The sequence below is a fragment of the Dryas octopetala genome, chromosome 9 (genome assembly GCF_963921425.1).
Source record: "Dryas octopetala chromosome 9, drDryOcto1.1, whole genome shotgun sequence".
Classification (NCBI taxonomy): Eukaryota; Viridiplantae; Streptophyta; class Magnoliopsida; order Rosales; family Rosaceae; genus Dryas; species Dryas octopetala.
The window spans coordinates 2,994,813-3,004,024 of NC_141374.1; the positions used below are offsets into that span (position 1 = coordinate 2,994,813).

General features: G+C 34.8%; 1 long non-coding RNA gene across 3 annotated transcripts; it reads left to right on the forward strand.

Moving 5' to 3' along the window:
- The first annotated feature begins 2,944 nt into the window (after positions 1-2,944).
- Positions 2,945-8,481, forward strand: LOC147273176 (uncharacterized). 3 transcript variants are annotated; one of them, XR_015119659.1, is made up of 6 exons: positions 2,945-3,174; positions 3,349-3,445; positions 6,689-6,804; positions 6,898-7,094; positions 7,292-7,362; positions 8,034-8,481. It is a non-coding gene; the product is annotated as an uncharacterized LOC147273176 (long non-coding RNA). The 3 variants fall into 3 exon arrangements; XR_015119660.1 differs by having other exon boundaries at positions 6,703-6,804; XR_015119661.1 differs by lacking the exon at positions 6,689-6,804.
- Positions 8,482-9,212: the final 731 nt, after the last annotated feature.

Here is a 9,212-nt window from a genome sequence, read left to right on the forward strand (position 1 = left end):
ATAAGTACGAGGTCAATCCTACGAGGAATTGGTAAATATACATCAAACAAAATCAACTTACCAATTGGAATCACCAAACACACACACACGGCAAGGGGTTTGTAAATTGTGAAACTCACGCACACCACATACACACACACACACAAACAAACAATTGCAATGCTAAGAATTCAGAATCCACCACCAATTGATGGAAATATAACCAAGCAATTCAAGATAATGCATAAATGTAATAAAGTTTACCAGCCGAAGGTCTTTTTGAAGACACTACTAACTATTGTTCTCCTTATGCATAAACTAAGAGCTTCTTAGGCCTCCTTAGTCAGTTAACTTGCATGTGTCCTAAGAGCCTTGTTAGGCATTCCCTAGGCGCATGTTAACCATGCAAGAGTCAATAAGTTTTGTGAAAACGGTAAACAAATAGAGCATAGACCCACCTTAATGTAACCTATGAACATCCAATGGTCCCTTTTCTCATGAGTACGTTCTTAGGATACTCACTTGCTGCCAATTGAAATTATCATCCTTTTGAGCTTATTTAATTTCACAACATAATCTAGATGCAATTACCCTAAGGTAGCTAGTCAAAGGGTGCAAACAAATAGAATCAATTTTACTAGAGATCAAGAATTTACTACATGCATCAAATTAAATCACAAGTGTCACCATTGTATAACTCACAATTAAAGTTTCATCATCCAACTTAGCAAAGCAATAAAAACTCAAAACATAGAAAAGAAAATAAAAGATCTAACTTCCATTATAATCATTGAATCCATAATGAAAGCAAGAACAAACTAATTAACTAAAGAAAAAGAAGAAAATCGAAAGAAGAAGAAAAGGGAAGGAAAATAAAGAAAACCCCAAGGGAGATGTGGCTAGGGCAGCAAGCCTTAAAACCCAAGGGAGATGCGGCTAGGGCAGCAAGAAGGCTTGCTGCCCCCTCCTCCTCCTCGCACCAACTTGTATATCTCTCTCTCTCTCTCTCTAACTTTCAGAAAATAAAAAGGTGTACGGTGTAAAAGATGTCAGATATGTGAGAGAGTGAGGGTCTTATATATTAGTGAGGAGGTGGAGAGGTTTTGCTGATTTTCCAATGTGGGATAAGTGCATTCCTTGCTCCTTAAGACTTCTAATTTTCGGCCAAAAGTGGGCCTTGGCTGATTTGGGCTCTTTTTGGGCGTAACTTCTTTTCAGCTCGCAGAACTGGTATGCTACCTCCCCTAAAATGGCCATATCTTAAGCTAGAAAACTTGGAATCGAAATCCGTAAAATTCCCTGTGAAGCTAACATCCGTATCTTTCCAACCATATATGGCATGCTACCTGATTCGCTCTGGAAAATTACAGAATTGCTGTCGAAATTTGATATTCTATTTTCCAGGATTTTGACTTCTTTTTCAGCTAGGATTCCTTGTGATCTTTGACTGAATCTTCCAAATATCTTCCTTACAAATTAGGATTTCAGAATAAGGAAAGTCTTCTAGGGCAAGGAATAGGCACATGGGCTTTCTCTTTGGGCTCCTTGAGTGTCGACTTGGGCTCCCTCATTGTGGGCTAGGGTTTCCTTAAGCTTGCGTATATGGGTTGCATGACTTAGGCTCTAGGGTTGGTGCACGGCTGCTTGGAATGGGCTGCAAGTGGCGTGATGGGCTGAAAGCATGCAAATGATGTATTGGCCTGCCACCTCACCATCCTTCTCATTTCGACTTCACCTAGGCCCAAAGCCCAATTGACTTCATGACTTGGCATAATTAACCCTTGACCATTGACTTTCACTTCCAATTTCGCCCCTCTCTGCCTCTTGGATTCGAATTTATTTTCTCCCTCCATTTGATTCCATGGATGTCTAATACCTTCTAGAAGCTTCTGGAACCTTGACTTGATAAAGTTGACTTTGACCACAGTTTTCCTAGTCCAACTAGGATTCCTTGTAGATGTATGATTCCTTGTCCATTTAAACTTCTCATAATGACCACATTGCCCTTAGTGATTCCTAGTATCATTACAACTCCTTTCCCTAGTAGGGTTAGGTTTCCTAGTTCAATCAGGAATTCGTGCTCCAATTAGGATTTCTCATTTCAGGCTTGACAATGATGGTTCTGGGCTTGATGTTTCCTCTTGTGACTAGGAATACTCATTTGACTAGGATTTCTGCTCGTTTCCTAGTTTGACCAGGAAATGTCCCAAAATGGCTCTTTTAGCTTTTTTTTCATCATTGCCTTATTTGACCTAAAAACACAAAAACAAGATAACAGACACAAAAGTATCGAGTTCTAAAACTCTAGGTTAGGGAGTTAGTATCATAAAATAATATAAAATGAACACTCATCACACCCCCAAACTTAGACTTTTCTAGTCCTCGAGCAAAGAAAATAAAGAAAAAGACTCAAAAACAAACTAACTGACTTTCCCAACAACTGACATCATGAGTATGACCAACAATAACATAGTAGAGCAAAGCATATATAACATTTATTCTTCAAATTCTAATAATGCTTCCAAATAACATACCTTACTCCTCCATTGTACATATAGGTCATTCTCTTCATAACCCAAGTATTAGACAAGCAACGAATAGATCACATATACAAAATAGATTCAACTCCAATCCTCACCAAGGCATACTCTCAACGATTAAGCACTCAAGAGTTGGGTTGATTCGTGCACTCACACTACAAGAAAAACTTGAATAGACATTACTATTTTAATATCAGTTTTTATATAAACTGATATTGTAAAGTTTTAGATATCGGTTAATTTTTTGAACGATGTCTTAATTTATTAACATATCACTAATTTTTTTTTTCGATATCTTAATTTTGTACGTTCGATTAACTTAAAACAAAAACTGATATGTAAAAGTCATATCTGATATGTATATTTCACCTGAAGAAACACGGGGTCCCAACATAAAAATCTTAGCAGGTTTCTTAACACGACACACATATTCCTCAGATCCTTTTGTTTCTTCTTTGGCTCGGACACTCTCCTTCTCTCTCACTCACTCGATCAATAACCCAGCTCAATCCTTCTCTCTCGTTCTCCTTCTCAGTCGATCTTGGCGTCGCCGCTGCCAAAAGTCCTTGGTGTCGGTGGCTCTCATTCTCCCTCCTCTCTTTCGCGTCGATGGCGTCCTTTGGTTACGGCGTCGATCAACTGGAGTGTGGAAATTGTAAGCTCAATCCCTCATCTCTTTCGCTTTTTCCCCTTCTCTGTACCTTCTCCTCGTGGGTTTTTTCTTTCTAAAAATAGGGTTTCAAATTAGGGGTTTTTTGTGGTTTCTGTTTTTGTTCAAATTTGGGTTTTTTTTAGTTCATTTTTAGTTCTGAAACTCATTTCCTCTTAGATCTGTGACGATCTACGAGGTTCATCCATGGCTTTAAAGCGGATCTTGAAGGAGCTCAAAGACCTCCAGAAATACCCCCCAACCTCTTGCAGCGCAGGTACCATCTCCTTCTTCGATTTTCCATGTTCTTATTCCTCTTTTTTGTTGGTTTTAGCGTTTACTTTCCAATTTCAGCTTCCTAAGCTTCTTTTGAAGCTGGATCTATGAATTTTTATTTGTTAGCGGACATGGGTCGTTATAAATTTTTTATATTTTGTTATATATTTTGTCTGCGTGTTAGCTTGAGCTTGTTTAGTTGTTTTTTTTATTTCTTTTTAATTTTGGGTTTTGTGGAGATTCTCATTTTTTGATTTGTAAGAAATGAAAGCATGTGTTCGAGTACGATTTACATGACCATGAGCTGGTCAGCTGGTGTGTCTGTGTTATAAAGGCAATGAAAGTATTTCTGATGCATAGACTCTATTTTTTTGAGCATTCTATTATCCTCTGACAAAAAACACAGAATAGTTTACCACCACACCCCCATTGTACTAATCTTTCCTCTGTTGAGATCACATTTCTTAATTCTTATTGCCAAATCAGTTTCCTCTGTTTGAATCTTCATAACAGCACACATATGATTGCTATAAAATCAGTAAATCTGAAGATTTACCATCAAAATATGAAACATGGGTAGTAATTAACAGTTGCATTTAAATAACTAGTGCACAATGAAAATTGAAACCCATACATTAAAAAGAAAAGACCGCAGAAAAATTCGTCAAAATTGGTTTGTTACTCAATCTCCATCTGCGTAAAACATAATGTGTAAACAATATACATAGACGCATAAAAGATAAATGATAGATGCTTAATACACTGAGATGCCCTTCCTTTCCACATGACATCAGAACAGTACAGGTTCAAGCTCATATGACCCCTGTTGTGATTTACAGACCAATTTAGACAGAGGGATTGAGAAAGCTAGAGAGAGAATTAAAAGCAATGAGCATACCAGGTCCCAAGGAGGCTGCAATGGCAACACCAACTGCGACCAGCAAATTCCCAAGCTCTTGTAGTTGTAGTAACCTTGGCTTGGCTTTGAGCTCTTTTTTTTTTGTACACCATAAACGGATATCTCTTCATGAATCTCCTCAATAGCCTTGAAATTCAGTCCAAGTCTTCAACCATATTTAGTAATTAATTAGTATACTATTTTTCACCCTCATGACTCATTGCCATCAAATAATTTCATCATACCTTCTCCCTACTACACAGTGACACAGTGCCTAGTGACTGTTGTGCTGTGCTGTGTTGTGCTGCAAATATGGAAATATATTCGTTAATTACTTAATTGTTTAGTATTCCTGCTAATTATAATTGTTTTAATTTTGATAAAAAAAATATTTAAGTTTTTAACTGCCAACCATATTTTCATGTTTTGTTTGTTTGAATTCAAATGTGCTAGTCAATGAATTCACGATTCTAACTAGCTATTACCTTAATGGGGCCCTCATAATAAGGATGTTATTCATTACTAACAGCTCTCCAAAACACTTTACTTCCTGACTATTTATAGCCATATTCATGAATCTTACTATAACTCATCAACTCCAATGCAAAAGAAAAAATAAAAACACAAACAAAAGTTTATCCAAAAAATTACTCACTCTACCAACATCTATTATCAAACTGAGTGCCACCCAGTGTTTTTTTTGCCAAACTGGGTATATTGAGACATTGGGTTGTGTGTTGAGTGATTTCATTTGTGAAGATATACAGGCCTTGAATATGAAATATAGGGTCTTTGTTTATGGCTTTGGGTGTCTTGTAAGGTTGTTTTTTTATTTGTTCTTCTCATAATGCAATTTTCTTGAAAAAAAAATTGTTGAAAACTTGTGAAATTTTGGTTTTCTAATGTGCTAACAGAAATTTGACTTGAGCTTATGTGGACAGTTTTCTACTTGGTGTTTCATAATATGGTCATATACTAATTAATTTAGTTGCTAAGGAATAAGTATATAGGTTTGGGTTTGATTATGATTGTGCTATCTTCCATAGGTTATTTATTCTTTACTTTGGCTATTTATGTGAAACGAAAAAGTATTAGCATAAAGCTCCTTGTATCCATGCATACTTATAGAACTATATATATGTATATATATCAAAAAAAGCATGCTTATTATTTTCATATAAAGCAGAGAGAGGCAGAAGGAGAGAGAGAGAGAGAGAGAGAGAGAGAGAGAGAGAGAGAGAGAGAGAGAGAGAGAGAACATTTTTGGATATGGACATCAGATGCTGGTATATGCCTGAGTGTTTGATCTGTTTGTTCTCCCGAGGTTCTAGTGTCCTGTAGCATATCCATACACAATTACAAGTGCCATGTCCTATTGATGTAGGCACGGAAAACTTCTAAGATCCAATTGAATTCCAAAGAAGTTCATATGGAGTTGTATTGTCTTTAAAATTTATTGTCTATGAGATTAGGGATTACAACTTGTCACACTTAAAGGCACATAATTTGTTCCTTATGATGATTGTGCAAGTTTTTGATTTTGAGATTTGATAATTAATGTTGCAGTTATAGATAATAGATTCATGACTTGATAATCTTTGAAGATATGATATAATCATGAACAAGAGACCAAACCGGGTGGGTACTATTAATTTAACCTTGTGATGCATGCATTTAGGTATGTGCCCAAGGTTTGTGTCTGAATGTTTTCTGAAGGTTTAGGTTCCAGTAACCAGAGACTTACCAGTCTTATGTCCTACTGAGACAAGGACATTAGGTGATAAGTCCATGGAACATAGTTTTAATCCAAAACTTGAACTTGGTTCCAATAAAATTTTGTACTGCTAAACCTTCTTTAGGAGCCACTATACAGTCTTTGAATCTATTTCAGATGCTCCCTTTAAGTGAGTTGCAGCCTGCAAATAAAAAGTATTAGTGCATGATGTGACATTAACGTGGGTACGAGTATGATTGTAAAAAGACATTAGTCAAGGTTGTATCAAGATATGGAAATCTTGACACATTTGTGGTGTTGATGGCTCCATTCATTTATATAATACTTAATACCCCTCTTTCCCTTCCTTTTTATTTTCTTGCTCATAAGTAGTGCTTGCTATGAACATTAAAAAAACCCAAACAATATAGTTTTATTTTTCATTGGCCTCTAAATGAATGACTTTATGTATGTCGATTAAAGATGTAAAATTATTTTGGAATCTCTTCCTGTTTGCTTATTCTATATTTGTGTTTATTTATCCTTGCATGTATTTCTTTTTTCATCTGAGGACTTAATATCTCTATTCTTAGGGCTCTATACTTGAGTATAACCTATTCTTATTGTTCTAGCCATGCTTCTTTAGGCAAGAACTATGAGAAGGTATGTAAGATGTGCCACATTACTCTCAACTAGATTGCAATTTCTGGTGACAATGTAACTATTACTTCTGCAGGAGTAAGGGTTGGTGAGTGATGTTAATTACATGTCAATTTGATGTATTTTAAGTTTCAAAGGTTGTTGTGACGATTTTTAATAGATTTCCATGTTGACCACTCAGGTACCCCTGCTATGACGTTAAGTGGTTGTTTGGAGGCTGATTTTCTCCTTAGAGCTGCACAAATTGCAACTATAGTGCAAAGAGAGCATGGAAAGCTGCAAAAGGCTTTTCTGAAGGGTCTCCAGAGCAATAAGGATATTGTTGAGCTCCGGATAGAATGATATCTGAAATTTGACTTAAAATATGAATACATGCAGGTTTGTTTCTAAAATTTAATTTATTATAGTTTGGTTGCACTTCCCATAGGTGTCATGTATTAATCATATCATTCATTTTGTATCAATATTTCAATTAAGTATGTCAATGAATTGAAGCTTTTGAATGAGTGCTCACTAAAAAAGGATTAGTAGCAATGTCCTGCTGCAGTGTTGTTAACAAGTAATTTTATATGCAGATGTGGAGCCATGGACATTTGAGCAATACCTTGGTGAGGCAGTTTTTATTCCAGCAGGATGTCCTCATCAAGTGAGAAATTCTTAGACAAGTAATTATACAACTGAACAATTTATTCAATTACGAAAGCTAGGCATTAATGTTCTATGTATATTAGAAATATTTGTGGCTTTCTTCTAGACCTGTTTGGTATGGTTAAATTCTTGTTTGATATTTAAAAAGAACTTGTATGCTTTTCTATAGATTTGTTTCATTGTACTTCTTATATGACTGATCCATCTATATTCTACTGCATGAGTTTCTTTGAGTTCTTATGGTTATGAATAATCTTTTAGAGAGTTTGCAAAACAGAGAGAAAAGAAAAGAGAGTTTTAAGACTTTAGACCCTTAATTTTAAGTACCTTGGTAAAAACAATACTAACTTAATAGAACTAAAGGATTTAAATTTAGGACTTCCAGCTTAAAAAACTCTAATTTATACTTGCATGATCCATTTTTGAATCATATATATGTGCAGCCATTTGAAAGCCCTTGCTGAATGCACGAAATGTAGGCCATCTGAAAGCCATCTGAATCATATATATGTGCAACCATCTAAATTCAATACTTGATGCAATCTTATTAATGCTTTTGGCCTCTATTTTCTTAATGCCCTTTGGGATCCTTGCTGAATGCACTTTTCAATACTTTGGGATCCTTGCTGCAATCTTATTAATTAATGCACTTTTCTTTCTTGTTTTCAGTGGAGTCACCTGAAGAACAAGAGGAGCAATTACACACAGAAACAAATAGATGAAGTCCGGGTTGAATGGGGAGATTATATTTCCATGAATTTTATGTAGACTAACATGCATGTTTTTGGTACCTTTTTGAGCATTTTGTTGTAGATATGAAGATATATACTAGCTAGTTCACATTCAAATGTTTTGTATAGGCAGAATTTAGGCCTAGCTAAATTGCACTGTCATGCCTTTATTATTTTTGTACATGTTGGCATGTATTTAATTAGGATCTAGCTAGCTAGAGATGGATTTTGTGAAGGTTATGGAGATAGGATAGTGATTTTGGGGTATACATGATGAGGGCTATCCATATTTTTATATGGATTTGTAATCTTATTTTGTTAACTTCATTACTGAGTTTGGATGTTGGATTCATTTATATGAATGGAAGAATTTAAGTTGGATTACTTTAGAAGCTTAGTAATTGTTGTGGATGCATATTTACCAATTAATTTTTATTAATATTAGAAGCCTATTGCATATCAGATTATGTAAAAATGCAACGATAAGGAATAAAGTTTCAACATCATTTAAAAAACAAAAAACCGATATCTAAAGTATATTTTTATATCAAATTTTAAGTACCAAACCCATATGTTATCCACTTTTTATATCCGATTTTAAGTACAAAACCGATATGTTATACACTTTTTTTATCAGATTTTAAGTACAAAACCGATATGTTATACACCTTTTATATCCGATTTTAAGTACCAAACCGATATGTGATACACCATTTATATCCAATTTTAATTATAAAACCGATAAGCTATACTCATTTTAATCTGATTTTAAGTACCAAGACGATATTGAATATATTTTTTATATCGGTTTCAAAATTTCTAACGATATCATAAGTATCTTACATATCAGAATGCAGTTTTTAAGATATCAGAAATCATGAATATCTGATAATGATGGTGGTATATCATATCAGATTATCAAACAAATACGATATCTAATATAGTATAGACATCAGTGAATAACCGATATGTAATAGGGGGAGAATAGATATCAGCACTCAATATATCAGTTGGAAACCTAAATAGATATCGGTTTATCACTGATATATATTAAGGTTTTTCTTGTAGTGTCATAAGTATATGTGAGAGAGGTTATGTAAGCAAGACAAATAGCTCA